Source organism: Oncorhynchus mykiss, chromosome 5 (assembly GCF_057628025.1).
Source record: "Oncorhynchus mykiss isolate SJ-2025 chromosome 5, ASM5762802v1, whole genome shotgun sequence".
In the NCBI taxonomy this organism is placed as follows: Eukaryota; Metazoa; Chordata; class Actinopteri; order Salmoniformes; family Salmonidae; genus Oncorhynchus; species Oncorhynchus mykiss.
The window spans coordinates 45600443-45613146 of NC_143026.1; the positions used below are offsets into that span (position 1 = coordinate 45600443).

Genomic DNA, 12704 nt, shown 5'->3' on the forward strand with positions numbered 1-12704 from the left:
GTTATTTTAGTTTCAAACCTGGTGATTTGTAGATCAGTGATTCTGCGCATTCCCGACTGCCATGTAACTTCGTCGATCTCAAAACACTCAATGTCAGTGGCAATGGGATTTGTAGCCCATTATGTAACTGACTCATGTGGATGACTCGTGGTAAACCTTCGTCGTGAACCTGTGTATTTACATTTCAACATGTTTTACATCATTATTGGAACTTGGGCACAGAAGTGTCCAGAGTGTTATTGAAAATGTTCCCACAGCGTTGGGAACATGGGTCTGTAGATCGGAGGCCTTGATAGGCCTGTCTACGAAGTGCTGGGTGGTGACACTGGAATCTTCTCGGTGAAAAAAGTGTTTTGTTTGAGAGACTATGTTTATGTATTGTCAGAGAGAGAGAGTTTGCGCCCATGTGTGTGGGTGTACGTACAAGGGTGTGCTTATGAGCATCATAGTCTGTGTTACCGTTGTTTGAGGTGGTGTGAGAAGAGAGGCAGGAGGCCGGGGAAGTGATAGCTGCTTTTCTATCAAGTCACATCAAACAGGGATGCCCAGCTCAGCCTGGTTTGACCATGTCCCTAATATTTCAGGCCTGTACAACCAAGGCCACAGCCCTGTAGACTTGTTGACCCCCCCCCCCCCCCCCCCCCGCCCAAAAACGTTTTGATCCAAATTGTATTGCCAGATTACTTTGATTTTCTCTTTTAATGTTTTATTTATTGAAGAGGTCTCTAGATTTTCCATCATGTGTTTGATACGATAGAATTGAAAGTAGAAGAGTTTTTTCCTAAAAGGGATTCAATTTAGACATCTGAATGTAATTTTGTGGAAACGAAAAACAGATTTTGTTTTACAAGATCGAAAGAATGTTGGACGGCCAGCTCTAAATCATTTAAGTCATGTGACTCGATCACCAGTTCAACAGGGTCATTCTCACCAGTTCAACAGGGTCATTCTCACGAGCTCGACAGGGTCATTCTCACGAGCTCGACAGGGTCATTCTCACCAGTTCAACAGGGTCATTCTCACCAGTTCAACAGGGTCATTCTCACGAGCTCGACAGGGTCATTCTCACGAGCTCGACAGGGTCATTCTCACGAGCTCGACAGGGTCATTCTCACCAGTTCAACAGGGTCATTCTCACCAGTTCAACAGGGTCATTCTCACGAGCTCGACAGGGTCATTCTCACGAGCTCGACAGGGTCATTCTCACACGCTCGACAGGGTCATTCTCACAAGTTCAACAGGGTCATTCTCACAAGCTCGACAGGGTCATTCTCACACGCTCGACAGGGTCATTCTCACAAGTTCAACAGGGTCATTCTCACAAGTTCAACAGGGTCATTCTCACAAGCTCGATAGGTGACTGACTATTCATCATATTCAATGGACTACTGGTGGAATATAGCTTGTGTACAATGATAATGTGGTATAACTGCTGATGCTTGATACCGTAGGATTGTTGTCATTCCTGTCACCTTCGTGATATTCCACTGGGAGGTTAAAAGAGCTGGGACGATAAACCGACTGTACTTACGGCAGCCATATTGCTTATGTCGTTCATTATGATAAGTAGCCTATACTCGAGAAACGTGAAGTTTAAAATTAAATAAGTTTTCCAGTATGGGTTATTGTTAATGGGACAATTGATGGCTTCAACCATCAAACTAGACGTAGTAGTTTAAAGTAGAGAACGACCAATATGGATTTTTTTTTAAGAGCCAATACTGATTTTTATTTTTTGGGGGGGGGGGTCAAGGAGGCCGAAGGCCGATATTTTAGGCGTATATTCAAAATCATGAAATTTGAACATTTTGATACATTTCCCAGAGATAATGCAATATTATTTTTTTGATCAAACAATTCATTTGACTTTGGTAAAAAAAAAATCTAAATATATAACATAATGGTAATAATTGTATTTGAATGGTAAATCTCTATTGATTAAACTGGGTAAATCAAGATGTAAGCCTAGGCCTATTCACAATACAGGTGAATGCATATTCAATAGGAGTGTGTGCATGCATTGGGTTATTGAGCTTGTTTTGGCTGATCAGTGGAGTCTATGGTGCTACAGATGACAAACAAATCCATTTGGGAATTATTAGCCTACTGATCAACAACGTTTGCATAGAAGCATCACTCCAGCATGTCATGCCTGTATGGAAGGACATCATGTAGGCATTGCTGTTAGTTTGAGAATGTAAAATAACTATCTATTCAATGCAAATGGCTCCAATGTAAAATCACGATTTGTTATCACGGATGCTTATCAAACTAGTATTTTTTTGTAATTTTTCGTGATCGGGATAATTAATTTAAATTAAAAAAAACTCTAAACCACTCTGTTGCAAGAACACAATTCGAAACAACTCTATTGGCTAGTTCATCTGTCAGGAAATGGCCGGGTTGTAACTTGATCCTACTGCTATGATTGGATGCAGCAAGGCAAAGCCAATCGAGTCGGTCGTACTCTAGTTTTAAGGATAGAAGAAAAAACACTGGTACACATTGTCATAAACGTCTTGTTCTGTTTATTGTTATCGTATCAATTCAGGCATTTTATCGCAACATGGGTTTTTTGGCCCACTTACTGTAAAGTCATTTTGTGACTGCTGATGTAAAAAAAGGACTTGAAACATCAGTTTGACTGATAATGGATTGATTGAATGATTGCCTGAAGACCGCCTTGTCCATAGAAATGGTTGACCATTTTGTGTCCTCACATTACACATATGGGCAGATGAAGGAATCGAAAAGAAACCTATCTTAAATCATCTAAGACGATAAAGTCTCTTAAGTGGAAGATGAAGGCTCACTTACATATCTCCCACTGTGACGGTCTCTGATACTTAACAAGCCGTTTAACGTAATTATGTCCCCCCCCCCCTCCCCTAATTCTTCAATGTCCTATTTCTTCTTAATGTGATTTCTATGTTATGTGACTGCTGGTCAGCCTCTCATTAGGGGTTTGCCCTTTGGCGCTTGATGGGGCTTGGCTGCGCTGCAAACGCTTCACTCATACTGTAGTAGTTTAGTAGTCGTTTAGTTTATTAGGATCCAGTGTGTGAGCGGAGTTGAGCGATAGGAATGCCCCGGTGTCCTTTTCAACCGCTCCACTAAAAACTGCTCTGCGCTCACATAAAAAAATAAAAATGACGCTCCAAATTCGCTCAATTCATTAATATCACAATTTAACCAACGCCCATCTATTTTTTTTGTGTGACTACCTGGACCTACCATTTTGGTTTTGAAGTATTGACACCAAACCATATGATTTGAATTAAAAGCATTTCATAAACATGAAAAGGTAAGAAGCTCTCATCATTTCAAATCGGCTACATATTAAACGGCATATAAACATTGTAGTAAACATCGTAAAACACTCTAAATAGGTCCGGAGCCAGTCAGGGAGCCTAAGAAGTAACGGAAGGAATTATTTAGGCTACATTATTTCAATTATTTTAAGGCCATATCCCACAAATAAATACAGTGTGAAGCGTTTGTGAGTGCAACACACAAGGCTGGTAGGGAGTTAGGGGCATAAGTGCTCAGCATTTAAACAGCATTTAGTTGTACTGAATCATTATAGTTTATAAATTGTGCATTACTGTGACTTACTTAGAATTAAATACACATTAAAAAACAAATGCCTTATTAGGCTCAGTCTACAGTGCCTTCGGGAAACACGAGTTTGGTCAGAGTCTGTGGCCTCAGGCTGATGGTTGTGATGGTGCCTGGAGAGCAGGGCAGCAGAGGGGAATATCCTCTCCAGCTTGCAGAGCCACTAGGGATGCTAAACACTCTTTTGGCCACTCTTGCCAGGCTGGGCAGGAATGCAGAGATGTATATTTGTTTCTATAGGTAGGCATAAAGGATTTTTTGGAAAAATCAACCAATCAAGCTCCTTGGAAGTTGGAATATACCAGGCCTATTGGGCCAAGATCCATGATGGCCTATTGTATAGATAATATAACCTAAATGAAAGACACTGTTAAGAGATCAGATTTCTTGTTTCTTTTAGCATGTGCACGTAGTAAGTACACCGTCATGCTTTCGGGATTTGTGTATTTTCAGGTTCCACAATGATTATTTAGTTGTGGACACTACATCCACGCATTCCCTCTATTGCTCTTGGTCCATCTTTGTAAGTCACCTTGATTTTGCAACTGTGTTATCAGTTTCTTTATGAAAATATTTAGCGAACTCCATGGCAGTAGCTATAAAGCAAGGGGCTATAGCAGCACACAAGTAGACTACAAATTCATGCTGGGCTCAGGCACTCCCTGAGCTCGTGAAGTGAGCGCTACTGGAGCAAAAATGGAGCGGGCAAAAAGGCTCCGTCCTTTGGGAATCTCGCTCCACGCTCCAGTCAAATTAGGCACGTTCCGCTCCTCGCTCCAGCTCCACTCACATGCTGTTACGATCCCCATTAGCTACTGCACATGCAGCAGCTACTCTTCATGGGGTCCACATAAATACATGACAGAGTACAGAACAGTAATAGACAAGAACAACATAACAAATAAGTTATGTGTAGGAAATATGTATGTGCATATTCTTAATAAATAGTACGGTTAAATTAGATCTTTAGAAAAAAGTAGAGGTACTGTGATGCAATGTTTGTTTTTATGTCGTTTTTTAAAAAAGCTAGACTTTCTGCTTGAGTAACCGCGATGACATGGCTCTATACATAACTAGCGCCGCGTTAAATCTGTTCTTGGTTTGGGTACCGTGAAGAAACCCATGGTGGCGTGTCTGGTGGAGTTAGGTATGTCTATTTTGAAGTGCATGCTAAGAGATTATACGAGTGGTTAGACATTTTCGACACACAAATGTTTCTTAAAAAGACGAGGAGAGAGGTAGTCAACTTCTCCTCAACCATCAGACTATCGTGCATGTTGTTGATAGTTCTGTGTGTGCAGTTAAGGGCAAGGTGAGCTGCTTGATTTTGAGCCAGCTGCAACTTTGCCAGGTCTTTCTTTGCTGCACCTGACCACATTACAGGACAGTATTCAGGATGGGACAAGATCAAAGCCTGAACAACTAGTACAGTTGATCTTCTTGCCAAGCGCAGAGCATCTTGCATACCTCTCCCTATCTTCACAACGACTTTGTCAATATGACCTGACCATGATAACTGACCATCCAATGTTATTCCTAGGAGTTCAGCTTCTTCGTCTTGTTCAATGGTCACACCCTTTACGGACTGCTCCAGTTGAGGTTTAGGTCGACGATCATGTTTTGAACCAAATACAATGCCTTTGGTTTCAGATGTATTTAAGACCAGTTTATTGTAATTACCCATTCTATAATGACGAGATGCTCATGCCTCCGCCCTAACAGTGGGAGTCGTCCCAAGGGTGGGAAGGCAGGCTGCAAGCTTAGATCCACAGTAAGCCCATAGAAATGCATTGGGCTTATTTTGGACATATTTTGGCAAGAGTGAAACCTCTCGATTTGCCTCTTCCTCTCTGCTGTTTCCCTGTCATTGCTCGCTTTATGACTACAAGGCGCCTAGCCTATCAATAGATCGCTAGAAGATGCATATCTTCCATTCTAGCAGGAGACGGCTCGACGGACTAGCGAATTGAAACTTTTATATGAGAAGTAGCCTCGTTAATATGAAGTGTAAAAGTGGTGCTAATCGAAAACACCCGTGATGGCACCCTTGATGGCCTGATAAAATACATTTTTTTTGTTGTCGTCTCTGTCTTAGCTCTGATGCACTTGTACTGTCTCCGTCTGTCGGACAGTATCTGAGCGAACAGTCTGGCTCGGGTGGCTGAGGTCCTTAATGATCTTCATCTTGGCCTTCCTGTAACACCGGGTGCTGTAGATGTCCTGGAGGGCAGGCAGCGTGCCCCCGGTGACGCGTTGGGCTGCCCACACCATGCTCTGGAGAGCCTTGCGGTTGAGGGCGGAGCAGTTGCCGTACCAGGCGTCAATGCGGTCCGACAAAATGCACACATTTCGGTTGAATGCATTCAGTTCTGCAACTGACTAGGTGTCCCCTTTTTCTTTCCATGCTGTTGCGCCTTCTTCACCACAATGACTGTGGCGAGACCATTTTAGGTCCTCAGTGATGTGCACGCAGAGGAACTTGAAGCTTTTCACCACTTCCACTGCGGCCCCGTCGATGTGGATGGGGACATGCTCTGTCTCCTGTCTCTCTACGATAAGCTCCTGGTTGACGTGAGGGAGGGGTTATTTTCCTGGCACCACTCTGCCAGGGCTATCTCATTGTGGGCTGTCTCGTCATTGTTAATAATCGGGCCTTCTGTCGAATCATCAACAAACTTGATGATTGAGTTGGAGCCGTGTTTCGCCGCGCAGTCATGGGTGAAGAGGGAGTACAGGAGGGGGCTGAGCACACACCCCTAGGGTCCCCCCGTCTTGAGGATCAGTGTGGCGGAGGTGTTGTTGCCTACCCTCACCACCTGGGGTTGGCTCGACAGGAAATCTAGGATCGAGTTGCAGAGCAAGTTAAGTTAAGGACGAGTTAAGACCCAAGGCCCCGAGCTTAGTGACACGCTTGGAAGGCACTGTGGTGTTAAAAGCTGAGCTGTAGTCGTTTAACAACATTCGCACATACAGTGTCATCAGATAGTATTTAGACCTATTGACTTTTTCCACATTTTGTTGTGTTACAGCCTGAATTTAAAATGAGTTAAATTAAGATTTTGCATAACTGGCCAACACACAATACCCCATAATGTCAAAGTGGATTCATGTTTTTAGAAATGTTTACAATTTAATAAAAATGTAAAGCTGAAATGTCTTGAGTGAATAACTATTCAACCTGTATCTCATGGCAAGCCTAAATAAGTTATTGAGTAAAAACACATAATGAGTTGCATGGACTGTGTGCAATAATGGTGTTTAATGTGATTTTTGAATGACCACCTCATCTCTGTACCTCACACAATTATCTTTAAAGTCCCTCAGTCATGCAGTGAATTTCAAACAAAGATTTCCCACAAAGACCAGGGAGGTTCTCCAATGCCTTGCAAAGAATGGCACCTATTGGTATATGGGTAAAAAAAAAAACAGACATTGAATATCCCTTTGAGCATGGTGAAGTTGTTAATTACACCTTTGGATGGTGTAGCAGTCACTATAAAGATGCAGGCGTCCTTCCTAACTCAGTTGCCGAAGAGGAAGGAACGCGCTTAGGGATTTCACCATCAGGCCAATGTGACTAAAACAGAGTAGGCTTCCCCAACTGGCGGCTCCCAGGCTGATTTTGGCAGTTTGGTTTTTATAAAAAAGTCAAAAGTTTGGACACTACTCATTTAAGGGTTTTTCTTATTTTTTGTTGTTGCTATTTTCTACATTACAGAATAATAGTGAAGACATCAAAACTATGAAATAACACATGGAATCATTTAGTAACCCATTTTTTTTTTAACAAATCAAAATCTATTTTATATTTTTGGTTCTTCAAAGTAGACATCTCAATTGGGTTGAGGTCAGGTGATTGTGGAGGCCAGGTCATCTGATGCAGCACTCCATCACGCCTGCTTGTTTAAATAGCCCTTACACAGCCTGGAGGTGTGTTGGGTCATTGTCCTGTTGAAAAACAAATGATAGTCCCAATAAGCGCAAACGTGCTTCTACACTTGCATTGCTTGCTGTTTGGGGTTTTAGGCTGGGTTTCTGTACAGCACTTTGAAATATCAGCTGATGTAAATAGGGCTATATAAATCAATTGGATTTGTTTTGAAACCAGATGGGATGGTGTATTGCTGCAGAATGATATGGTAGCCATGCTGGTTAAGTGTGCCTTGAATTCTAAATAAATCACTGACAGTGTCACCAGCAAAGCACCATCACACCACCTCCTCCATGCTTCACAGTGGGAACCACACATACGGAGGAGATCATCCGTTCATCACTCTGTGTCTCACAAAGACACATGGTTGGAACTAAAAATCTCAAATCTGGACTCATCAGACCAATGGCCATATTTCCACTAGTCTAATGTCCATTGCTCGTGTTTCTTGGGTACAGGAATAATGGTGGCCATCTTGAAGCAAGTGGGGACGAAAGACTGGATAGTGAGAGGTTGAAAATGGTTCTGGCATCCTGGCCAGGGTTAACACGCTTGAAGGTCCTACTCACTTCGGCTACAAAGATCGGGAGCAGCGGTGGCCAATGTCGGCGGCTCTGTGTTTTCCTCAAAGTGGTGGAAAAAGGTTTTTAGCTCGTCTGTCTTTGGCGTGGCTGGTTTTCCCTTTTATAACCTTTATAATCCGCGATTGTCTGAATTCCCTTCCACATGCGTCCCATATCTGAGTCGTTGAATTCCGAGGCCGTGTGATCTAAACAGTCCTGTAGCATGGATTCCAATTGGTCAGACCAGTGTTGAACAGACCTTAACATAGGTGCTTGCTGTTTTAATTTCTGCCTATAGGCGGAGAGGAGCAGAATGGAGGAGTGGTCAGATTTGCCGAAGGGTGGTTCGAAAAATACTTTTTCTCCGCCTTTTCCCCGTCTCGGAATAGAGTATAACAGTGGTTTGAAGTATTTCTCCCACAGGTGAGTCAAGAGATGTGTTGGTGGAATTTCTGGAGAATTTTCATTAGGTTTCCATTGTTAAGGTCCCTAGCTATAACGGATGCGATCTCAGGATATGCTGTTTCCAATTTATTCTAGGTTTTGTGTAATTCCTTGAGTGTCAGTGTGGTGTCTGATTGTGTGTGAGGGGGTGGTAAAAATCCATGATACAAACAGCTGTGAAGTCTCTCGGTAGATAATGGGGTCGGCATTCGATCGTGAGGTATTTTAGGTCAGGTGAACAGAACCTATTAAGGGTTTGTACACTCCTATAACCACACCAGGAGTTGTTGATCACAAAACGAAGTCCTCCGCCTTTGGTTTTTCCTCCGCAAAGCACTTTTACCATGTCCGCGCGATGTACGGAGAACCCCCGTAGGCTGTATAGCCTGATCTAGCACTTCTCCCGACAACCAACTCCCTCGCATCTCTCTGGTAGGAAATCCGCACTCTGAGCTTGCAAAGTTCATTACCCAGAGACGGTACATTAACGAGTCATTAATCTGACTAAAACTTCAGCTCGCCTTCCCCTCCAGCGGCGCCTGTCTTTTGATGATGATGATGATTGAACATTCAAGTTTTTAAATTCACCTTGACCAATGACTATGGCTCTTAAAAGGACATGAGACCATTATACACAAACTCTAACAGAGATTCTAATTCTACTTACTGTCTTAAGTGTCCAGTCCACACAGCAGCCAACAGTACAAAAAAACCAAAATGCTACGCATCACATACATTTGCAGTAAGATGTTTGTTGACCACACAGCTAGTTACTGTGTAAACTGATAAGCTGTGGTGACTTAGTTTGCCCTGCAGTTTGTTTATTGGTTTGGCGCGGGGCACGCAGTGTTTTTCCTGGCCTCAGCCATGTCAACTGCCATTATGTAAAGTCAACATCCCGCGGCACCCACGCCAGGGTCCCAGGTGGCAACAAGATGTTACCCACCCTCCCTGCACTCCTGTTCCCGTTCCTGTCTGTCCCCATCTCCCTTGCATGCACCCCCGTCCCTGTCTTTATCCTCAAATAAACTCCATCACATGCTGTCGCAGTACTTGTGTGTGTTGTCTCGGTTAACCCAGAACTAAAATCTTGCGTAATTTAGTCATTTGCAGTCTATTTTGTGTGGCAATTTTCTGTTCAGTCACCATTAACACTTTGTTAACAAGCCCAGTTGATAGTAGCCTTGTACGAAACGCGTCCGTTGTCTTAAGACATCACTAGCCTAGTATTGTTGGTAAGAGTATATATGGCCACCGTATCCTCCTGTCTGTCGTAGTGGGATGATGATGGTGTGATATTGATCGGGGATAAGAGAGAGTGTAGACTTCCCTTTGCCGGGGTGGGAGCTCTAGATAGATTTATGTTCTGTCAGACAGTGGAGGTTTGTGGAGCACGCCACTCACTCACTCACCCACTCACTCGCACCACACACACACACGCGCACCACACACACGCGCACCACACCACACACACACACACACACACGCGCGCGCGCTCGCACCACACACACACGCGCGCGCTCGCACCACACACACACACACACACACACACGCGCACCACACACACACACACGCGCGCGCGCACCACACACACACGCGCACCACACACACACACACGCGCACCACACACACACACACACACGAGAGAGAGACGGACGAACCGCTGAGACAATTGATGCTTTATTTAGCCTCTAAGTACGACTGCTTGTGCCTGATGACTCCAGATGCGAGACGTTAGGCTAGACGTTCTCTCGCAGATTCAACCAGGTCACTACACTACTCACTGAGGAGACATTGGAATCGTAAACACAATCTTTTTCCTTTTTTAAAATTATAAACAAAACTTTATTTTTTTAAATCATGGCCTTGGAATGTGTGGAGTTCCCCACTCCTAAATGTGTGGTGGTAACATATCAAGAACACTACTTTATTTTAGAATAAACTATTCTCAGCATAGAGATACTACTAATCATTTGAATTTGTTTGAAGTTAGTTCATGCGTAAGGAATCCACAAGGATTTGATTTTGGTTGGGGGGGGGGGTGTAAGTCTAGTGGCTACTGAGTGACTATTAACCAAAACCCTGTTGTACTGTAGCTAAATGAGAACCCTTATCGTTGTGTTGCCTTTCTTTGCACTGATTGTAAGTCTTTGTGGTGTCTGTAAGTGGCACATTACATCCATCTGTGTCCCTGTGTGTACAGCCTGTCCTCTCCTCTCTCTTTGTTTACTTGTCCTTGTATGGACCCATAGCTCTGGACAGGAGGTCCTGACCTGTGCTGTCATTGTACTGCTGCCTGGCCTGCCCCTTTCCAATCATCTTGTCTTTGTCCCCCTCCTCGTGCATTGGAACCCATACATTGACCCCATTTGATAAAGCCTACCCTGTGACCTCAGTGTACTGTACCAAGCGAGATAGCCTTGTACGTCTGTAACTGTAAGTATGGGCTAATCATGTCATAAGTGACCGGCATCGGCGCCATGGCCCACATGCTTCACTGTTCCCTCTTTTTCGCTCTCTCCCTCTCTCACAACCCACCCCCCTCTCCTCACCCCCCCCTCTCTCCTCACCCCGTCTCTCCCTCTCCTCCCCCCCCCCCCTCCCTCCCTCGCCTCACCCCCCTCTCTCTGCCCCTTTCACTCTCTCTCTCCTCCGCCTTCCTCTCCCCCCCTCTCTCTCCCCCTCCCCTCTCTCTCCTCCCCCCCCCTCTCTCTCCCCCCTCTCTTTGTCTCTGTCTTCCCCCCTCTCAATTCAATTCAAGGGGCTTGATTGGCATGGGAAACATATGTTAACATTGCCAAAGCAAGTGAAGTAGATAATATACAAAAGTGAAATAAACAATAAAAATGAACAGTAAACATTACACTCACAGAAGTTACAAAAGAATAAAGACATTACAAATGTCATATTACAGTGGGGCAAAAAAGTATTTAGTCAGCCACCAATTGTGCAAGTTCTCCCACTTAAAAAGATGAGAGAGGCCTGTAAATTTTCATCATAGGTACACTTAAAATATGACAGACCCAATGAGTAGGATTTTTAATGAATTTATTTGCAAATTATGGTGGAAAATAAGTATTTGGTCAATAACAAAAGTTTATCTCAATACTTTGTTATATACCCTTTGTTGGCAATGACAGAGGTCAAACGTTTTCCGTAAGTCTTCATAAGGTTTTCACACACTGTTGCTGGTATTTTGGCCCATTCCTCCATGCAGATCTCCTCTAGAGCAGTGATGTTTTGGGGCTGTTGCTGGGCAACACGGACTTTCAACTCCCTCCAAAGATGTTCTATGGGGTTGAGATCTGGAGACTGGCTAGGCCACTCCAGGACCTTGAAATGCTTCTTACGAAGCCACTCCTTCGTTGCCCGGGCGGTGTGTTTGGGATCATTGTCATGCTGAAAGACCCAGCCACGTTTCATCTTCAATGCCCTTGGTGATGGAAGGAGGTTTTCACTCAAAATCTCACGATACATGGCCCCATTCATTCTTTCCTTTACACGGATCAGTCGTCCTGGTCCCTTTGCAGAAAAACAGCCCCAAAGCATGATGTTTCCACCCCCATGCTTCACAGTAGGTATGGTGTTCTTTGGATGCCCACTCAGCATTCTATGTCCTCCAAACACGACGAGTTGAGTTTTTACCAAAAAGTTATATTTTGGTTTCATCTGACCATAAGACATTCTCCCAATCTTCTTCTGGATCATCCAAATGCTCACTAGCAAACTTCAGACGGGCCTGGACATGTACTGGCTTAAGCAGGGGGACACGCCTGGCACTGCAGGATTTGAGTCCCTGGTGGCGTGGTGTGTTACTGATGGTAGGCTTTGTTACTTTGGTCCCAGCTCTCTGCAGGTCATTCACTAGCTCCCCCCGTGTGGTTCTGGGATTTTTGCTCACCCTTCTTGTGATAATTTTGACCCCACGGGGTGAGATCTTGCGTGGAGCCCCAGATCGAGGGAGATTATCAGTGGTCTTGTATGTCTTCCATTTCCTAATAATTGCTCCCACAGTTGATTTCTTCAAAACAAGCTGCTTACCTATTGCAGATTCAGTCTTCCCAGCCTGGTGCAGGTCTACAATTTTGTTTCTGGTGTCATTTGACAGCTCTTTGGTCTTGGCCATAGTGGAGTTTGGAGTGTGACTG

The 12704-nt window shown here is 44.0% G+C and overlaps 1 protein-coding gene across 11 annotated transcripts in view; it reads left to right on the top strand.

The window, feature by feature from the left end:
- LOC110523933 (rab GTPase-activating protein 1) overlaps positions 1-12704 on the top strand; it is a 136649-nt gene that overhangs the window by 57760 nt on the left and 66185 nt on the right. The gene's annotated exons all lie outside the window — the stretch shown is intronic.